Here is a 16,066-nt window from a genome sequence, read left to right as displayed (position 1 = left end):
TTTTTTAAAATTACTAGTAAATAAATTATAAAATTTGAATTATAAAATTATAAATATTAGTAAAAATAAAAAATATCAAAATATTTATATTATTAAACTTTTAGGCCTAATTAACTAATTAAAATCCTAAATTTTTATTTAAGACATTAAAAAAACTGGGTAAATTCTATTAGCCCAAAAATTTTGTTTTGATTTTAATATTCATTAAATGTTTTAAACTTAAATCTATTTTTTATTTATTTTTAGATGTTATAATTGTTCACAACGAATCACAATTTTAATATCTAATTTAATCTAATCTAATTTAATCTAATATTTGCTCTTGATTTGCTCCGACTTAACTATTGTGATGTAAAAGGAATAGTCCACATTTATAAAGTGCCCACGCCACCATTGAAAAAATTAATTTTGAATCTAAATTCGATTTTATTTGTAACAATTTTGTATTACATTATTAATTTATTCACAATAGTTTGTAAAAAAAGTTTGTATCCCTTACATGCTGCGTTACTTACTAATTTAATGTATGTGACTTTTGTAATAGATATTAATGTAAGATATATTTCAAATTTTACTTTATTTGAATTTTTTATTTTAATATGATTAACTCAAAATCGAAAATAAAAAAATGTATTAGTTATTCGGGGATCGGGGACCCTTGGGGATCCCTTGTTATTATTCAGGGAGGGGATGTGGATTCTCTCAAATAATTCTGACGGAAACGGGGACATATGCAAAATATCGGGAATGGGTGCGGGGAGATTGGTCCCCTCCCCATTGCCATCCCTACTAAGCATCAAAAGCATAGGTACTATAAAAGGCAAAAAGATCATATTTAAATTTTGGCCCAATTGATCTAATTAAAATTTTTCAGTTTTAACCTAAATTTAAATGTCATAGATCAGGCTCAGGCTAAAATATTATAGCCCAATTAAATTCGGGCCAGGGTCGGGCCTTATCTAACTCGACTTGACCCTACCTTTTATCTAAATTCGGGTTGAGCTTGACCTAAAATTCAAATGATTAGTCTTTTTTTCTTTAGTCCGCTCTTTTATTTCAATGATCAAGCAAGGCTCAGGCTTGACATTACCATCCCTAATAGATACTGACACCTACAGAAAATTTTCAATAACAAGAAAGAACTCACTTGTGATTAAAAGAGTTTTTTTTTTCTGAAGAAAAAAAAGTTTTATAGGTTATCAAATTTTCTTTTTCGAAATTCAATTTTGTTAATTCAATTCATATTAGTTTTAAGTTTTTAAACACTAGCTATTTGTTTCCCACAGGTCCAGCTGCTTTGCCCCGAGGGTAACGTGCCCTTATTTTTATCATCTTGCGGAATGACCGTTAGATTGCAATCAAGACTTGCATAACGTAAACTAACGGCTGCAATTTAAAAATTAACAAAATAATTAGTTGCGAGCCTATATACAAACTTTGTCGCCAAAATCTATAATGGCAGAGAGTAGTGTCCAAAGTTAGTGGTTCTACACTGGTTGGGAGCTGCCAAAATATCGACACCAAGGTGCAATTCTATTGTCCTCTTCAAATATAATTTGATGTGGTTTAAATTTTGCAACTAAGGAAATATTTAGTCAAATGAACAGTTTGTGTCATTTTAGTGTGTTATATGGTTGTTTTTACCTGGGGAAATCCTTACATATGGTTTCTGTTATTAGGTGGGTATGCAGATTGCCAGGGAAGTAGCAACAGCCTATCGTCTTGGGGAAGAGGTATTGCCTAAACTTTCTCTTTTACATGTTTTTATTGTTCAAAATGTTCCTTTACTTGTGTTCCTCTTTAAGTTTAGGTTGTAGATGCTCATTATTATGTGACATTTAGGTGGCAATTGTTCTTGGAAGTTGAAGCTTCTTTTTGTGGAGACTCATGTGTTTCTGATACTAGCTTCAATAGACCCATAACCAAATTTGGCAATTCCTATGTTATTCACCTTGTATTTTAACTGCCATCTCCATCTTTCAGTTATAGTTGGAATCTATCATGTTGATTGTATAGTTAGTGAAGAATTATGATGTTTTGTTTATTATGTTAAAGACTATGCTCATATGGTTGGTAAAGAGTGAGGAAGTTTTGTTATTATGTTAACATATTGACCATGTTCATATGGTCAGTACAGAATTAAGGAAGTTTTGTTTATTGTGTTACAAAGTTGGCAGTTCTATTCTTATTTTCTCCTATTTAATGCTTCTATTTTGTTAATACAGTGATGAAATTGGTTTGCTAAATTATAATGGTCACTGAATTTGTCACCTTGGTCAGGCCTTGGACGCCTTTGGTGCTCAAATGATCCATATGCTTATTAGAGGTTGGTGACCATATAGCAGGTAAAGAACCATGCGACATATTGAAAAAAGAAGAGTTGTGATATTTAGTGGCATTCGTGCTGGCACTGGAAATCCATTCTTTACCACTGATGCCGCTGTTGCTCTTAGAGCTGCTGAACATAAGCTTTGTGCTACTTAATATCCTTATTTCATTTTCTTGTTTCAATGTACAGTATATCACTCTGAAACCATGATGTATTGGTGTTCTTTTTGCACTCGTTTATCCCTCAGCTGTTTGTACATGTGGAGCTTTACTTAGGGAATGAATAATGACAATGCTATGCCAATATTTTCATATCAGTTAATGCAGATGCAGTGCTTAAAGGTACAATTATTAATGGTATATATATATATGATTGTAGTAACTTGCAAGGAGGTAGTCCCTGGTAAATTTACCTCCATGGACACATTGTTCATTACGTTGTGTAAAGAGAATGGGATTTCTAGTTGTTATTTTCTTTTATCGTATTTGTAGCTGTCGCAACTCAACCCTTTGGCTTTTCTTAATCCATATGTATTCAGTCTCTGTAGTTGTAGTGTTTAAGGGCCTGTTTGGTATTGTTTTTGAATCTGTATTTTCTGAGAATAAAAACGAAAATGAAAATGGTGTTTTGCAGTTACTGTATTTCGAATTTAAATATGCGTCTGGTATCATTTTCTGTATCCTATATTTTAAAAATGAAAACAGTAATATGCGTTTGGTAGACATAGTTGAAAATGATAAAAACAGAGAATATGCGTTTGGTAATACTTTTTTCAAAAACAGTTTTTACTAATCATTTACATTATATTTATAGTCATAAAATAACTATTTAGCTAATACACACAAATACAACAAAATAATTTAACCAAATTTAATATAAAAAATTACATGATAATAAAGTTTAACAATTAGCATTAATTAAAAAAAGTTTGACATTGTCATTGTTTTTACACTATATAATTAAGATATATATTACAACACATGATTTAAACAAAATAATTATAAAAAAACTACATGATACACATTACGCATTACGTATGTAATCATGCCACATAAAAGCTGCAATTCCATCTCTTGTAGCATTCATCTCTGCGACACTTGCTGGAGATAAATCAATATTAGTAAGTGGCCTACTAATGTCTCCTTCATCGTTGGTAACCAAATCTTGCACATCAAAGTCCTCAAATAACCTATCACTTGCATTTTCTCGTCGAATAAAATTATGCAAAGCGCAACATGCAATTAGAATTAGACGTTGCTTACGTAAACTATAATTATGCATGTCCCTTAAAATTGAAAATCGCGCTTTTAAAGCACCAAAGCATCACTCAATTACATTACGCAATGATGAATGCCTATAATTAAACAATTCTTGAGGACTTCTAGGAGCTCGACCTGGTCCTCTATAATCACGTAAATGATATCTCTCACCTCTATATGGTGTCAAAAATCCCTTCATATTTATGTATCCAGAATCCACAACATAGTAATATCCTAAAATATAGAAACAATAAAACATAACTTAATTAAAAAATAAAAGCCAAACATATTACCACACACACACACACACACACACACACACATATATATATATATATCAATATTCTTACCTTCTTCCAAAAGTGGAAACCCAGATTCTGGTCTATTTAAGGCATCCATAAACACCCTTGAGTCATTGGCGGTACCTTCCCAGCCCATATATACAAATGTAAACATCATGTCAAAAGAACATGCACACATAATATTTTGAGTCACTTGAGTCTTTCTATCTCGATATGATATATATTTCTGTGCTGGTGACCATGCAGCAATGTGGGTTCCATCAATTGCACCGATACACTTTTGTGAAAATATGAAAAAATTAATAATTTACTAACCAAATGTTAATGTCACATAAATATTGAAGTAACGTGTATTAAATTTCTTACCTTAAAATATGGAAAAAAAAATTTGGAATGTTTCTAATCTTTGATGGCGCTTCCCCTTGAGGTTTTGGTTTTATAATGTGATTTGCCAAGTGACAAAATACTTTTAACATACGCTTAAAGTGTGTAAACACAGTTTCCGGTGAACGTTGAAAACGCTCAGCTACAACCCGCACAACAGCACCATGGGACAATATATACAAGCACATTGTTACAGCCTCCTTGATACAAACATGTCTATCATTCTCTAATAATTGTAAATGTTCAAGTGTATAACATAATCGAATAAAAACTTCTTTATCCATTCGAAACATGTTATACATCCTGTCCGGATGACCATTTAACAACTCTTGAACAAATTCAATTCCAGACAATTGTCCTGTATAGCATTTCCTTCTAATAGCACGCTGTTGTTTCTCATAAATTTTTATAGCAATGGCTACCTCTAAAACATCTTCTTCAATATCCGTTAAACTGTCAATATCATCATCTGCATTGTTGTTTTTATTCATTTTTTTGATCTAATTAAAAAAAAAAACCTAGATTATATTTCAAGTATATGATAATTGATCTAAAAAAATAAAAAATTCCAACTCACAAGAATAAAATAAAATAAAGTTCAACAAACACATTTCAACTTATAAAAATAACATAAAGTTCAACAAACACATTTCAACTTATAAAAATAACATAAAGTTCAACAAATAAAAGTATTACAAAGTCCAAACTATAAAATAAACAAGCACACAATTCACAACGAATAACATCCAAATAACATCCAAGTTAAACACATTATATCTTAAACAACAAACTATAAACTAGTTAACCAATATTTTTTCCTATGCTCAAGCATGCTCAGAAATGCTTTCTCCACTCAATACTGGGCACTAGCTTATCCATCAATTTGTTGTATGTATCTCCATCAATGTCTCCCAATTTCTCCATAGCTTCAATACACTCTTTAATAGACAACTTTTCAACACATTGAGAAGTTGACTCCGCACTTTTGCACTTAAACATCTCCATTCTAGCATTCATCACTGAACTAGCCATTTTAAAGTAACTGTCAAACTCACTCTTATTTTTTTTACCACGCTCAGTTGCAATTGGCCGACGAGGCCTTTTTTTTGTCCTAGTCTCGGAAAGAGGTTCCATTGAATCGTCATCCTCAATATCAACATGAACTCCATGACCAAGGAAATTCTCTTCCAATTCGCAATCCTCATTCGAGGACAATGGAACTTGGCTAGATAAAAAACGCAAATGGCCAGAAGCTGTGGTGGTGTTGAATATCTCCCCTAAGGTTTGGTAGTGCTCTAATCCTTTTTTACGATATGGCTTCACTACAGGCACTCTCTGTAGAAAAAAAAAAAGTGTATAAAACCAAATAATAATACTTTAATTTTATACGAAACTATTTAATATACTGTAAATATAATTTTACCTTAATATATTAAGCCCAAACAGCTTCCGATGTTGTGACCGTATTTGAAATAGGATCCCAACCAAACCTAGTATAAACTACTAAGTCAGAAAACTCTCGATGTTTTTAACGCAACCTATTAAACTTGGACTTAAGTTGCCCTACATTGAATCTTTTGTGGGATTGTTCAAATAACTCATCACTTATAGTGGTCCAAATTTTCTTAGTAAAGGTTGATGTTTGTAAATCACCCTTTTTAACATGGTCATGCACTATACGAATAAAAGCATTTTCGGTCCGGCTAGACCAATCGGCCTTATCCTCAACATCAACATCATGTGGATCCATATCTTGAAAAATTAAAAAAAACAACACATATCAAATATTAATTAAATTCAACATAACATGAAAGTAAGTTTAGCAACATGTCGTAGATTACAAAATAAATGTTACTCGAAAGATCATGGAGTGTATGTGCATGTCGGCATGTTTGTGTAGAAAAAGACATGTTTCAAATGTGCAATGTTATTCCAAATTTGACAGTCCAAACCTTATTACAAGCCCTATCCAAAATTCTAATAATCACAACTTCATAAAATGAATAAAAAAAAATCAAAGTAAGTGCTTGTAATTAAGCATACAAATATTGTTAAATTAATAGCTACACTAATTCTGCCCTAAAACTTCATATTGCTTCTAATAATCCAATGATAGACCTGTAATTCAGCATACAAATAGCTACACACTAATTCTGCTCTAAAACTTCATATTGCTCCATTGTAGGTTTTATCACGAACCTTTGAAGAGATAGTTTCTCACTTTCAATCTACCAAGCATCCACACGGAAGCAAAATCAAAATTCAATATTGTTAAATTAAAGCTGGATAACATGTAAAAGAAACAAAGAAATGAAAAAAAAAGCATAAGCCTCTCTATTTGGAACTGGTACTATGTAACTCAATATATTCTTTCCAAGATAGGCATTTTCCATCATTCTCATTCTTGACAGGTTAAGCCAATGTACAGGATGCAATTATCTAAAAGAAAATTCTAGCCAAGCACAATATATATTTTATAGAGTGGAATCATTTGGGAAAGAAAACAAAGAATTCACAGAATTCAAATAATCAAAAAGCTCCACAAAAGCAACTATAGCTAGCGAAGAAGTAAATTTAATCCTTATTCATATACATAGGCTTTTTTGGTATGAAATGAAACAATTTAAATAAGCTCATTGCTACGACCTAGAATCTGAAACAATCCAAAGAAAATAATCAAGAACAGTTTCCAATTTGTCGAATTGAACATGCCACTTAAAACAGTTTCCACATGCCACTTAAAACCAGAGCAAATCTTGCACAAGATAATCAAGAACTACACCCAATTAATTTGCATAAAAAACTAATTGAACATAACAACATCCAATTTGCCCAATTGAATCCAATTTGCTGAATTGAACATGATATGGGTCCAAGCTAAATAAAAAAAATTACACTCAAAATGTAGCCAAATAGAAAAAAGAAAGAAATATACCAGTAAGTGGTTGCAGCAAGCGAGTGGAAGAGCAGATTGCAGCAAGCACGCGTAGCTGGAGCAAAGAGCAAGTGAAGAAAGCAGCTGCAACAACCGAGATCTAGCAGCAGCAGCAACGAACTAGAAGTAGCTGCAGCAGCAACGAACTGGAAGAGCAGCAGCAGCAGGATCTAGCAGCAGCAGCAACGGACTGGCAGATCGAGTTAGAGGGAGAGATATGTGTTGTAGATCTAGAGAAAGAGGAAGAAGAGAGTGATAATGAGTGCGGAGAGTTTAGATCAGGGACTTTGGGAGCTGTTGATGAAGAGAACGCGAGCCACAAATGTTTGAGATTTGTTCAGTAGTTTGTTCTTTAGTGTGAACTGTAAATTCATTTGAAAACACATTAAACACGTTTTCAACTTTACAACTGGAAAACTGAATCCGAATTTTTTGTTTTATAATATGTTTCTGAGTTTAGCTCACCAAACGTGTTTTTCAATTGTATTTATAAAACAAAAAAATGAAAATAGAGGTTTGAAATCGGTACCAAATAGGCCTTAACATGCTCGATCCTAGGAATATTTCAAGAGCGTACGTTATGTGGAGACCAAGTGGGCATGTTGATTGACTAGACAAGAGGAATTAGTTGATGTAAAAGTCATGTCTATTGGATGTGCTTTGAGATATGATGTATAATATATGGTGCAAAATAAGAAGAGCATTGGAACGTGGCAATCACAATACAATGCATTAATTCGGACTCACTCTTGTAACATAAATGACTGAGTTGGGAGCATATCCCTTTGTATTATGTAAATCCTGTAGTAGTAGGACTACAACCTACCCAATTTGGTGAGTAAACAAGATTTGCTAGGGTTAGGGAATGTTAGTATGAGGTAAATGTTTATTTAGATCCTATATTTTAAGTTAAGTGTACGTCTAGTTTTTTTATATTTTGAAAAATACTTTAGGACATTCTTACTATTAATTCTATCACATTTCTATCTTTATTTTTTCTTTACTTTTACATTATTACCTTTACACCATTCTTAATAGGGATGGCAAAAATCCCCACGGGGACGGGTATCCTCGGGGATTTTCCCCATTCGGGGAGGGTATGGGGATAATTTCATACCCAATTTCTTATTTGGAGAAGGGATGGAAAAATTTTTTTACCCAATTTCTTATTCGGGGAGGGGACGGGGATGAGGTGGAATCCCTATCCCCTACCCATTTCCCCATTTTAATTTTTAATTTAATTTTTATTTTTTAAAATTATAGTAAATAAATAATAAAATTTGAATTATAAAATTATAAGTATTGGTAAAAATAAAAAATATCAAAATATTTATATTATTAAACTTTTAGGCCTAATTAACTAATTAAAGTCATAAATTTTTATTTAGGACATTAAAAAGACCGGACATATTCTATTAGCCTAAAACTTTTGTTTTAATTTTAATATTCATTAAATATTTTAAACTTAAATCTATTTTTTATTTATCTTAAATCTATTTTTTATTTATTTTTAGATGTTATAATTGCCCACAGCAAATCACAATATTAATATCAATCTAATATAATATTTGCTCTTGATTTGCTTCGACTTAACTATTGTGCTGTAAAGGGAATAGTCCACATTTATAAAGTGCCCACGCCACCATTGAAAAGTTAATTTTGAATCTAAATTTGATTTTATTTGTAACAATTTTGTATTAGGCTATTAATTTGTTTATGATAGTTTATATCCCTTGCATGCTGCGTTACTTACTAATTTAATGTATGAGACTTTTGTAATGGATATTAATGTAAGATATATTTTGAACTTTATTTTTATTTGAATTTTTTATTTTAATATGATTAACTCAAAATCGAAAACAAAAAAAATGTATTAGTTATTCGGGGATCGGGGATCCTCGGGGATCCCCGATTATTATTTGGGGAGGGGATGTGGATTCTCTTAAATAATTTTGACGGGGATGGGGAGGGGACGGGGACATACGCAAAATATCGGAGATGGGTACGGAGAGATTGGTCCCCTCCCCTCCCTCCCCATTGCCATCCCTAATTCTTAAGGACATTAATGAAAGAATAATGCTACACATGAAAAAAAGTTAATTTACTAAATTTATTTTACTTTTAGGATTAATGTGGTAAATTATTATTTTTTCCTTTTGATTAATGTTCCTAATATTGTTGCAAAGGAGTAATTTTAAAATAAATAAATAAATAAGGGCAAGTATATAACAAAAGTAAAGCTGTGATAGCTTGAGATATATATATTTTTTAAATACCTACTTTGAAACCTATTTACTACACCCATATAATAATCCTCAATTTTATTTTTCCCAATTTCATCAATTTTAGTCTAGAATTCAAATGTTTGGCATTTTTAATTTTTAAATATTTATTTCGATCCCGATTTCATGAGCCATGAGAATTACAATCTTGCATATTTTATTTATTAGCTTATAAATGTGAATTACGAAGGATTTATACATTTTGTAGATTCTTTGATTGTATGATCCAAATCATGGTGGTAGATTAATGTTGGGAAAAGATGGTTCAAAAAAATTCAATGTTCTTCCAGATGAGATGAAAAGAGCGGACTTTTTTCAAATGATATGAAAAGTTTTTGAGGCGAATTATTTATATATTTAACAAAAATATGAAACCAAAAAATTAAAAATAGGCACCATTTCGGTACTTAAAGGGTGTGTTGGGTAAGAATTTCATATTTAAAACTTATGATTAATTGTGTATCAGAAGTAAAATGTTGTTTAGAATATTTTTTATGGTGCAAATTGCCTTACTTATTAAATAATTGTATTTGCTTAAATAAAAGAGATCAATAAATAATTCATTGATAATAAAAAAAGATTGATAAATAACCTCACCCATTAAATAATTATTTTAGCTTAATTATCTTCCAGCCACAACTGCAACTAGGGGTGGGCATAAACCCACAACCCATGGGTTTATCCAAACCCAAACCAAATTAAATAGTTTGGGTTGGGTAAATTATGAAAATAGATTAGATGTGAGTTTTATATAAAAAACTATTTTATTATGGGTTGGGTATGATTTATCCATGGGTTATGGACAAAACCCCAACACTTAAACTTATTGTCTAAAATCATAACTAAACTAAAATTACAATATTAATGCTCGCCGGTCTCAATTCAACTTTATTTTAAGTTTTTCTCGTTTGGACAGCTTTAGTTTGCAGTTTTGTGGCATCCTAATGTTTCCCCACATTCTGTATCTTGGTACTCTTCAAAAATTAATTTAATCACATAAGTGAGCTTGACCAATGACTGATTCGTAAATGATTTTGCATTGATCTGGAGAGAGAAATGCTTTGTGAGTTAGCTTATTATTTAGTTTATTTCTTACTTTAACAAAATAAAAAAAAACCCTTATTAAAAACTTACTCTATGTGTATTTTTTTTCCTTCTTTGAATTTATTTATTGATGTCATGTTTGTAAAAGCTTATTATTAGAAGTTACATTCTCATTTATTGAGAAAATAATACTTTTCATGATTAAACTTTATTTTAATTTTCTAGTATTCTTTAATTTAAGGATGAAGTTATTGTAAAATTTATTATTTATAATTTTTATCCACTATATTTTTTCATATTTTAATATCAATTTAATAATTAATAATTATTATAAATTTAATATAATTAAATTTATCAAAATAAAAAATATTTTGATAATAAAATTGAAACCAAATCCAAACCAAACCCAAATGGATTGGTTTGGGTTGGGTTGGAAATATTTGAGTTGGTTTGGGTAGGACCCAAACTTTTATGGTTCGGTTTGGATTGACTCAAAACCCAACTCAAACCAACCCATGCCCACCCCTAACTGCAATTACCATCTAATTGCGCATTGGCCTTCTTCAGTGGCGAGCTCCGAAAGCCTTGCTGTTGACTGCAACGGCTAAGGGCGGTGTCTCCGCTGGTAGAGTTGTCAAGTGGTTAGGTTAAAAACTTTGGTAGGACTGAATTTGGCATTAGTAATATTTTTATAGCATGAATTTGCATGCATGTGTTATAATATATATATATATATAGCAAAAAAGATTATGGTCGCACGTCATCGTGCTACATATCCAATTAAAGGTCAATGATTTATTCTTATTAGGGTTTAAGATCCAAAAGCTCTAAAAATTTGATTAAGAAAAATAATAGTCAGACTTTATAACAAAGTAATAATCTACCATTGTTTTATTTTGAAAATATTCTTTAAATATCTACATAACACTTTACTCTCTTCTGTGCGATTCTTTTTTTTTTTTTTTGATAGGAAAGTAAAACTTTCATTACTTCAACTAGGTGAATACATGTCTAATCTCTGGTGGGAAATTTTCCACCCAGACAAAAGATTCCAACTTTTCCAAAGCTACTTTAGCTAAAAGATGAGCACTAATATTACAAGCTCTAGGCACATATTTTGTTTCAAAAGAACTGAAGGTTTTCTTTAAGCTCTGAATTTCCGAGATAGTCTAGCAAATCTCTGTTAAATTTCTCTCTCTATCGTTTATCAGGTCTGCTACTTCTTGAGAATCTGTTTCCAGAATTATTGATTGCATACCCATCTGCTGAGCTATTTGCACTCCCCATTCAGCTGCTTCTGCCTCCACTATTGATACCCCTCCGCTGAATTTTACAGCTTTTATGCCTGCAGCCATGCATTTTCCAAAGGAGTCTCTGATTATTGCACCTAATCCAGCGCAACTCTTTTTTGAATCAGTAGCTGCATCAACATTGAGCTTTAGCCATCCCTAGGGTGGGTGAGTCCAAACTGTTTGCTTTAGCTTCTGCAATTTTCCTCCATTCGTAATCTCTGGGAACTGAGTTCTTCTGAAGGCCTCATTAATTGCTTTAGCTTTGGCCATTGATAGTCTTGGATCTAACTTCAAATCTTCAAAGACTAGTTTGTTTCTGTCATACCAGATCACCCAGAGAATAGTCATCAGCATTTCCATATCGTCTCTACTTAACTTCTTTTGCACCCTCATTAAGTCTCCCAAGATATCAGTATTTCCCATTTCTTGAAAAGAACTTGCCAGAGGTGTGAGTTGCCAAACTTTCTTTGCAGCTTTACAAGTAATCAGGGCATGTAAGGTGTTTTCCACTCTATTGCCACAACGTTTACAGTAGGCTTCATGAATAATCTTTCGCTTCCACAAATTTTCAGCTGTGGGCAGAAGATTTTTTACTGCCCTCTAAATAAAAATCTTGATTTTAGCAGGGAGAGTGAGCTTCCAGATGACATTCCAGTTACTACTACTACTGTTAGAGCAAGTAGGAGAGTCTGGAAATTTTAACTTTAGAGCCACTTGGTATCCACTTTTCACTGTATATTTCCCTCTTTTATCGTAATGCCATATAACTTCATCTTTACTTTGTCTCCTAGGCAAGGGAATGCTTAGAATGGCTTCTGCATCATCCTTCACAAAGTTCTGCTGAATCAGGTCTGTATTCCAATTATTTTCGTTATCTACCAGCATTGAAACAATGGCATCTATAGGCATTTTAATTCTGGAGAGTGGTTTGAATGTTGATGGTCTTGGGATCCAGTTGCCTCTGTACACTGATATTTTCTCTCTATTTCCAATTCTCCATCTATGTCCATTGTGAATGACATGCCTTCCCCACATTATACTCCTCCAAATATAGGATGGATTTGACCCTATAGAGGCTCTAAGAAAATCAATCCTAGGGAAATACCTTGCCTTCAGTACTCTAGATGCTAAGGATTCAGGATTTTGAATTAGTCTCCAGCTTTGTTTCGCAACTAATGCTTGGTTAAAGCTTGATATGTCTCTGAACCCCATCCCTGCTCTGATCTTGGCTTTACTCATTTCCTCCCATCTTGTCCAGGAAATGCCTTTCTTGTCTTTCTTCTTGCTCCACCAAAAACCAGCAATATTTCTTTGAATGTCATCACAGAGCCCCACTGGAATCTTAAAGACGCTCATAGCATAAGCTGGAACAGCTTGTGCCACAGCTTTGATCAAGACTTTTTTACCCCCACTCGAGAAGAGCTTTTGCTGCCAGCTTGATATCTTGCTCTGAATTTTCAGTTTGATCTCGTTGAAAAAAGTCTTTTTCTTTCTCCCGATCATAGATGGCAGTCCCAGATATTTCTCGTGTCTTGACACAACATTAAGCTGGAAAATTCTTTTAATATCTTCGGCTTGCTTTGTTGGAACATTTCCAGTAAAAAACATGCAAGATTTGCCATAATTGAAGATTTATCCAGAGGCTATGGCATAGCACTCAAAAATGTTCTTTAAATGCTGGCAGTCTTTGATTGAAGCTTGTGAGAAAATCAAGCTGTCATCTGCAAATAAAAGATGAGAAATGGATATTTGTTGTCCAAATCTCAACCCCTGAATTTGGTTTTTCCTCTCAGCTGGTATCAACAAATTTGAAAACGCTTCATCACAAATTATAAACAAGTATGGGGATAGCGGGCAACCTTGTCTCAAGCCCATTTGAGGGGTGATCATCCCCTGAGGGACTCCATTGATGATTACAGAAAAAGTTGCAGAGGTAATGCACTTCATTATCAGATTAACAACATTCTCCTCAAATCCTAATCTACCCATAGTCATCCTTAAAAACTCCCATTCCACCCTGTCATGAGCTCTACTTATGTCTAACTTCAAAGCTACCAATCCTTTTTTTTCCCTTTGCTATGTCTAATCTTATGAAGGCATTCATACCCAACTATAATATTGTCAGTTATCAATCTGTTGGGAATGAAAGCACTTTGAGAAGCATCAATGACATTATGCAAAATAGTTTTCAATCTTTTAGCCACTGTTTTGGCAATGATTCTATAGATTACATTGCAAAGGCTTATTGGTCTGAACTCAGTCACTTTCCTAGGCTTGGCACACTTAGGGATTAGAGCTATATAGGTGTGGTTTAAAGGAGCAATTGTACCTGTGTTATTGAGGATGTGAAGGCATGTAGATATGACTCATTCCTTTACAGATTTCCAATGCTTCTGATAAAAAGCAGCAGGTAACCCATCAGGTCCGGGAGCCTTAGTTGGACACATTTGGGCCAGCGCTTTTGTAATCTCCTCCTCTGTGTATGGCTGGCTCATGTATGCGTTCATTTCTGGTGACACTTTTGGCTTCAATCCTCTCAGGGAATCTTCCATTTGATCTTTGGTGGGGCTGGAAGTTGAGAATAAGGCTGTAAAATACTCACAAAATTGATTAGCAATTTCTCCAGTCTCTTTGATCCAATTACCATGAGCATCTTCTATTCCCCATATTTTATTTTTCCTCTTTCTAGATGAGGCTTTGTGATGGAAAAATTTTATGTTTTTATCTCCCTCTGTAAGCCAATCTGCCCTGGACCTCTGCTTCCAATAAATCCCTTCATCCAGTAAGAGATGGTGGATCTGTCTTTCAACGCTTCTCAATTCTTCAATACTTTCACCCATCCGTTTGTGTTGCTGAATATCCTTGATTTTGTTGACTAGCTCTTCAAGCTTTTTTTTATTACCTCCAAAAGTCCTCTTGCTCCAGTGAATGAGACCAGCAAGAGAAACTTTGCTAACAAGCTTAAAGAGCTGAACTACATCAGCCCCCTCTCACTTCCCATGCTTAGCCCAATTCTCCTCAATAATTTCTCGGCACTCATCATAAAAGCTCCAAAAGTCCTCGTAGTGAGTTCGAGAGAAGCATTTCCTCTTATAATGCCCTTCTTCATCATTGCTTTTAACAGCCATCAATACTGGGTTGTGATCATAACACCATGTAACTAGATTAGTTGCAGCTTGGTCCTGGAAGAGATTTGACCATTCTTTGCTGCATAAGAATCTGTCTAACCGTTCCTCAATGAAGTGGATTCCAGACCTCCTATTGGACCATGTGAATGGGTAACCATTATATGCCACATCTCTAAGATGGCAATCCTCAACAGCTTCTCTAAAGTCAATGATCATACTAGGCTCCCTATCATTCCCTCCATTTTTCTCATTCAAGTGCATTATTTCGTTAAAATCACCGAAACAAAGCCAAGGGGATGATGACAAACCTACTAGCCTTCTTAGTAGAGTCCACGTGTGTTTCTTTTGGTTTATTTTTGGATGACTGTATATCCTAGTACATCTCATCTGGTCTCCATTTTCAGTTACTATCTCTGCATCAATGTGGTGGCTGCTGAAAGAGGAAATATTCACATTTGTTTCTGAATTCCATAGCACAGCTAAACCCCCGCTCTTTCCTTTACTGCTCACTACAAAACAGTTTTCCATTTTTAACTTTTTGCCAACATTATTCATACATACAGTAGTCAGTTTTGTTTCACACAAGAAAATCAACTGAGGCTTGTACAAATTGAGGAATTTTTTCAGGGTTATGAACGTCCGGTCATTCCCGAATCCCCAGATGTTCCAGCTCAAGATTTTCATGGCTGTCGGCGGGGTTGCTCCCCAGCCTCCGCCGATTGAGTTGCTGCATGGTGGGTTTGTTCCTTGTCCACTTCTTCCAGACCCTCCCAATGAAGCTTGTGTTTGTGTGGAAGCCGATTGTAAATGTTGGCTTTGGCTAAAGAAAATTCTGGTCTTTTTATATTTTGGGCTTGGCTTTGGTATTCCCCCCCCCCCCCCGGCCTTTTTCCTCTAATTGGCCCATATTCTGTGTGCCTTTTTTTAATTACATTCCTAGCCTGAAGTTTCCATTTTCTTCGTTTGGGCCCAGCATTTTTTGTTCCCCGCCTCTCATCTACCACCTCCTTTTGCCTGGGGCTTTGACTAGAAATTGTGTGTGACTCCAAAGTTGCCGCTACTCTCAAATTGGCTCCCTCCCTATTTTCATTTCCCGCTTCTTCTCTCTGTT

This window comes from Citrus clementina, unplaced genomic scaffold, assembly GCF_000493195.1.
Source record: "Citrus clementina cultivar Clemenules unplaced genomic scaffold, Citrus_clementina_v1.0 scaffold_4, whole genome shotgun sequence".
In the NCBI taxonomy this organism is placed as follows: domain Eukaryota; kingdom Viridiplantae; phylum Streptophyta; class Magnoliopsida; order Sapindales; family Rutaceae; genus Citrus; species Citrus x clementina.
The sequence above is the reverse complement of the archived record's forward strand: the minus strand, read 5'-3'. Positions refer to the sequence as shown.